Raw genomic sequence first — 6,995 nt, 5'->3', positions numbered from 1 at the left:
ACAACCATAGCCCAGATACATACAGTACGTGAACTACAGCCCTGAAAGCGACAGGTGTACCATCATAATGTGTCATAAACTCCATGTTAAATACCTGAATGAGTCAGCAATTTTTTCATCACAAGCACAATTCTTAACTCGCTCTTATAACCACGTTTTTTATCGTACCAATACCACGATCGCACACGGCGTACCTCAATGCCTCGGGTCACTCACGGTGAAAACAAAAATCGCATTCGACTTTTACTTTTTGCGATACAGCAATTTGTTCGGACATACCTGTCATTGACAGTCAGTGGGCTTTTAACATTCAATACTGTTTGCGTTTGCATAGACTAGCCCAGGTGAAAATGATACTTTGTTAATGATTCAAGGTCACCTGACCAACTCTCACACACGCGCGCACACACGCACATGCATGCACATGCACACATGTGCACGCACACACACACATTGAAAGTCAATAGAGGAATTCGGGGAAACACGTAACTCTGTCATTTCTCAACCGTTTCGGACGCGGGGCGGCTCGCCAGAACCGGGCCGCCCCCCTGAGCGAAACCAAATGGACCCCTTAGCATGTTAGCATTAGCATGTTAGCATGTTAGCATTAGCATGTTAGCATGTTAGCATTAGCATGTTAGCATGTTAGCATTAGCATGTTAGCATTAGCATGTTAGCATGTTAGCATGTTAGCATTAGCATGTTAGCATGTTAGCATGTTAGCCTTAGCATGTTAGCATTAGCATAATAGCATGTTAGCATTAGCATGTTAGCATATTAGCATGTTAGCATTAGCATGTTAGCATGTTAGCATGTTAGCATTAGCATGTTAGCATTAGCATGTTAGCATGTTAGCATTAGCATGTTAGCATTAACATGTTAACATGTTAGCATTAGCATGTTAGCATTAGCATGTTAGCATGTTAGCATGTTAGCATTAGCATGTTAGCATGTTAGCATGTTAGCATTAGCATGTTAGCATTAGCATGTTAGCATTAGCATGTTAGCATGTTAGCATTAGCATGTTAGCATGTTAGCATTAGCATGTTAGCATGTTAGCATTAGCATGTTAGCATTAGCATGTTAGCATGTTAGCATTAGCATATTAGCATGTTAGCATTAGCATGTTAGCATATTAGCATGTTAGCATTAGCATGTTAGCATGTTAGCATTAGCATGTTAGCATTAGCATGTTAGCATTAGCATGTTAGCATTAGCATGTTAGCATGTTAGCATTAGCATGTTAGCATGTTAGCATTAGCATGTTAGCATTAGCATGTTAGCATTAGCATATTAGCATGTTAGCATTAGCATATTAGCATGTTAGCATTAGCATGTTAGCATGTTAGCATTAGCATGTTAGCATTAGCATGTTAGTATTAGCATGTTAGCATTAGAATGTTGGTGGCAACGTAATGTGCAATAAACTTAGACAAAATACCCCATTGAAAGTCAACCAAATGGACCCTTACAGGGTCTGAGAGGCTAAATGTCATCAAATGGTGGTCCGTGGCTCAAATGCTGCACAGACTTGGCGAGCTGCAGGCACCCAGTCAAATTTCCTGAAATTTGTTTCTAGTTATTATCATCATCAATACGCGAAACTTCGACGTCTATGGCCGGCCGCACGGTTTGCCAAAGCCCCGCAATATATACATCAAAACGTGCGGCTCGGCCGGGAATGGTGTGCTTGTGCTTTTCTTTCCGATTCGTGTTACCGTGCCGACGTAATTCGCAATAAACGACGCGAAAATGCCCCATTCAAAGTCGATGGGGAGAACCGGGTAAAAACAGAAAACGACACGTTACTTTGGAGCCACATTGCTCGGGCATACTGTTACGTAGAAACACGATTTAAACGTCAAACAGCACACGAGGCCATCGACTTTGTGGTGGTTCAGACGGAATTCGAATACGTTGCACGGTTTGCCCGCTATGGCAGTTCAAAGTGTGTGTGGTCTGAGCAATATTCTCGACTCAGAGTGTCGCACGCCCAGAGAGAGAGCGGATCAGAGTGAGAAGCCAATGTGAAGACTATACCGAAATTCTCCGAACAAATCTTCCTCACGGCCAAAATATTCACTTTACACGCATGGGTTTCGGTAATTTTGTAGCCACACTCGTCCTCTTTCACCCAATGTCACAACCAAAGCCCAGATACATACAGTACGTGAACTACAGCTCTGAAAGCGACAGGTGTACCATCATAATGTGTCAAAAACTCCATGTTAACTGCCTGAATGACTCAGCAATTTTTTCATCACAAGCACAATTCTTAACTCGCTCTTATAACCACGTTTTTCATCGTACCAATGCCACGATCGCACACGGCGTACCTCAATGCCTCGGGTCACTCACGGTGAAAACAAAAATCGCATTCGACTTTTACTTTTTGCGATAGAGCAATTTGTTCGGACATACGCTCTCTCATAGAGAGTCAGTGTGCTTTTACCTTTCAATACTGTTTGCATTGCATAGACTAGCCCAGGTGAAAATGATACTTTGTTAATGATTCAAGGTCACCTGACCAACTCTCACACACGCGCGCACACACGCACATGCACGCACATGCAGACATGTGCACGCACACACACACATTGAAAGTCAATAGAGAAATTCGGGGAAACACGTAACTCTGTCATTTCTCAACCGTTTCGGACGCGGGGCGGCTCGCCAGAACCGGGCCGCCCCCCTGAGCGAAACCAAATGGACCCCTTAGCATGTTAGCATATTAGCATGTTAGCATTAGCATGTTAGCATTAGCATGTTAGCATGTTAACATTAGCATGTTAGCATTAGCATGTTAGCATGTTAGCATTAGCATGTTAGCATTAGCATGTTAGCATGTTAGCATTAGCATGTTAGCATGTTAGCATGTTAGCATTAGCATGTTAGCATGTTAGCATTAGCATGTTAGCATGTTAGCCTTAGCATGTTAGCATTAGCATATTAGCATGTTAGCATTAGCATGTTAGCATATTAGCATGTTAGCATTAGCATGTTAGCATGTTAGCATTAGCATGTTAGCATTAGCATGTTAGCATGTTAGCATTAGCATGTTAGCATTAACATGTTAACATGTTAGCATTAGCATGTTAGCATTAGCATGTTAGCATTAGCATGTTAGCATGTTAGCATTAGCATGTTAGCATGTTAGCATGTTAGCATTAGCATGTTAGCATTAGCATGTTAGCATGTTAGCCTTAGCATGTTAGCATTAGCATATTAGCATGTTAGCATTAGCATGTTAGCATATTAGCATGTTAGCATTAGCATGTTAGCATGTTAGCATTAGCATGTTAGCATTAGCATGTTAGCATGTTAGCATTAGCATGTTAGCATTAACATGTTAACATGTTAGCATTAGCATGTTAGCATTAGCATGTTAGCATTAGCATGTTAGCATGTTAGCATTAGCATGTTAGCATGTTAGCATGTTAGCATTAGCATGTTAGCATGTTAGCCTTAGTATGTTAGCATTAGCATGTTAGCATTAGCATGTTAGCATGTTAGCATTAGCATGTTAGCATGTTAGCATTAGCATGTTAGCATGTTAGCATGTTAGCATTAGCATGTTAGCATTAGCATGTTAGCATGTTAGCATTAGCATGTTAGCCTTAGCATGTTAGCATTAGCATATTAGCATGTTAGCATTAGCATGTTAGCATATTAGCATGTTAGCATTAGCATGTTAGCATGTTAGCATTAGAATGTTGGTGGCAACGTAATGTGCAATAAACTTAGACAAAATACCCCATTGAAAGTCAACCAAATGGACCCTTACAGGGTCTGAGAGGCTAAATGTCATCAAATGGTGGTCCGTGGCTCAAATGCTGCACAGACTTGGCGATCTGCAGGCACCCAGTCAAATTTCCTGAAATTTGTTTCTAGTTATGTTTATGTATTCTGCCTTACATTTACCATGACAACTGATTGTTTGGGGGTTTAGAGTACCATAGTGAAGGTACAGTAACAACATTGAAAATAAAGTGTGTAGTCTTGGTATTTATTATTTCAGTAAAAACATCGTACCTGGCAGTAATCTTACTAGATTACACTTTAGAGTATTATTAATAGAGACAGAACCGGAGTTCCCCTCCCATCCACTTGCATTAAGTTGATCAAAAGGCGATTTCACTCCTCCTTCCGGGTAGGAACAGAGTGCATTCTGGGATGGATTGCCCCAATAACATGAACGCGTTTGCGCGCGTTCACGTATGACACATTCGTTCACGTGTCATGGCCCCAATAACATGAACGTGCGCAATGATAGTCAACGGACCAGCGCAATTGATCGAGCTGCCATGACAAATCCGGCCACTATGTCCATTTCGCCTCATGGTTTCCTCCGGGTTCCGTCTCTATTAATATATACTCTAAGGATTACTCTGGTCACCGCATACTCTGGGTCAGCGCAGTGTTATGAAGTAGACGCTGTTAATATCTGTTAGACAGCGCTGTTGGTTGAAATTGAATAAATGCATAATTTGTCCTCTGTTTAACTTAGCAAGCTTTTGAACAAATGGTCTGAGATAGTCGCCCCGTTCCTCCATCTTCTGTGTGTATAGTATAATTTAATAATATTTATACTGAGAAGCTCCATTCATAACTCTGGTTTCAGGGGAAATGGTGCCATCTAATGGCCAGCAATGTTTGGAAATATAGCCTATAAATAGGCACCCGCTTTGCGGCATGATCAAAACGTGTCGCTACTCTCCTAATCTACATTCTGAGTAGCCAACAGTCTCATGAATATTACCTCAAATTACTTCACTTTTTGCACGTTGTCACAGAGAAATGTCTAATGGAGCAAGAAACGTCAGAGCATGACCTTTTTACATTGATTTGTCCGTAAAAAATGTCACCATTAAAATCATATCAATTGCATTGCTCTTAAGTTTTCATGTACCTTAGTGGTTAATGTTCTTCGTGCTAACGATTTTGTCCGTGCGCGACACATCGCTAGTTCGAATCTTGGACAGGTCATAGAAATTTGCAACAATTACGCCATTAAAATAAAAAAAAATGACACCGTATATCAGAGCATATATTTCTAAGGCTTCCGTGTGTAGTACTTAACACCAGCAGTAGGGGGAAGCAACTCCTTGATCGTAGACGTTTCTTGACCCTCCGGGGTTGTAGACCTTTTTTGATTGATTTAAATATTTATTATCAGATTGCAGAATTACATTTCAAGCACAACTCAATACAAAACTGTTAACTGTGAGTGGACAACACCATAACGTATTTCTACCCGTTTACAATATGGCCCACCGTTTTAATTTCATCAAAAATATTTAGACGTACAAATATAGACCCATCATGGATCAACACCTACACAGTGTCTATTTCCATTTAACAATACATACATCCCACGTCTTTAAATGCATTTGAATATGACCCAATGCTTGCAAATATAACGTCAACATAATTAATACCCAACTTAACAAATATAATTTTGCATACTGAATAACTATAAATATAGGTATCTACTTATAACATTTACAGTACACACATCATTTAAGAGTGTTGCTGTACACAAAAAACCCTACCTATTACATTTCTCATTCTATTTGCATGTATTGTAATATATGTAACACCAGCTCTGCTATTAAAGCTCCCATCAAATTTAAACTATTTTCAGCAATGGTGTATTTTTTTCAGTGGGTAGATCTAGCTGAGCTAATCAGTTTGAAAAACAAAAAAAGTCTACCCTTGATCTACAGAATGAGACCAAAAACCAGGATTTCTAAATATTTAACTACAAGGAATCCTTAGTTGAGAAATACCATATGGGCCAGAAAAATACAACATACTACACACCAACCTTATGAACACAAATGAGGAACATTCATGCAAACTTTAAGATCAAACAGTTGTGTTAACAGTGAAAGCAGACATCCTTTGGCCTCTACAAAACTATGATCTGCAGCCTCAACTGGAGATGTGTTTGTCAAAAGGACATTTGGGATCTCATGGTGTGGACCAAAACCAAGTGATATTTGCAAACTACAGACACATGAAGCCTTTCTACAAGACACTTCCCACAGCTGATGTCTTCTTCACGGAGCATCTACTTTCAGAACTTCTGTCAGAGGAAAAATCCCAAGTCGTAAAATACCTAGTTCATGCAAAATGAGAAAACAATAAATACATACATTTTATTTACTCTACTTATTACATGATTTTGTTAAGCCATGAACCTTAGATCTCTACTTTCATCTTTGCTTTGCAACCCCTCAACAAAAATATACTGTAGTGTTGAATCACATTACTTAAAGTACTACACTATTATTACTATTATTATCTGAAGGAAGTCAATGACTTCAAATACCTGGCCTCATGGGTCAACTCAACAGAGCAAGATCTAAAAGTGTGGAAGGCATTTGCATGGAGGACCCTGAATGGCATGGCCAGTATATGGAACACCAACCTTCCCCGACAAACCAAACTCAACTTCTTCAACAAGACTGTAGAATCTGTTCTCCTATACAGCAGTGATTGCTGGACCCTGAAGCCAACTCTGCAAACGTCTCTAGACGGGTGCTACACCAGAATTGTTACATGTAGTGCACAACATCAGGAAGAGTACACATGTTATCAACAAGAATCTGTATGCTGTAATATTCAGGGTGAGCGACAAAATAACAGCCAGGACAATGAGACTTGCAGGACACTGCCAAATACACCAGAACAAACACTTGGGCATCAGTCACAAGGACATCTCATAATAACATGTATGGATGAGAAGAAATATGCAGGAGCGCAAAGCACCAACAGGCTGGCCGAATGTATGGAGAACCGGGATGACTGGAAGCAACGATGGAAAGCTTGTCTAAGGACAACCTAGAGAGAGAGAGAGAGAGAGAGAGAGAGAGAGAGAGAGAAAGAGAGAGAATTACAAGACACAGACCTGGTATCTCGTTCATTTCATCATAAGCAAAAAAGATGACCAAATAAAAAATACAAAAAATGGCAGGCTACAACAATGATAG

This window comes from Electrona antarctica, assembly GCF_951216825.1.
Source record: "Electrona antarctica genome assembly, contig: scaffold_25, whole genome shotgun sequence".
Lineage (NCBI taxonomy): Eukaryota > Metazoa > Chordata > Actinopteri > Myctophiformes > Myctophidae > Electrona > Electrona antarctica.
This window is presented reverse-complemented; position numbering follows the sequence as displayed.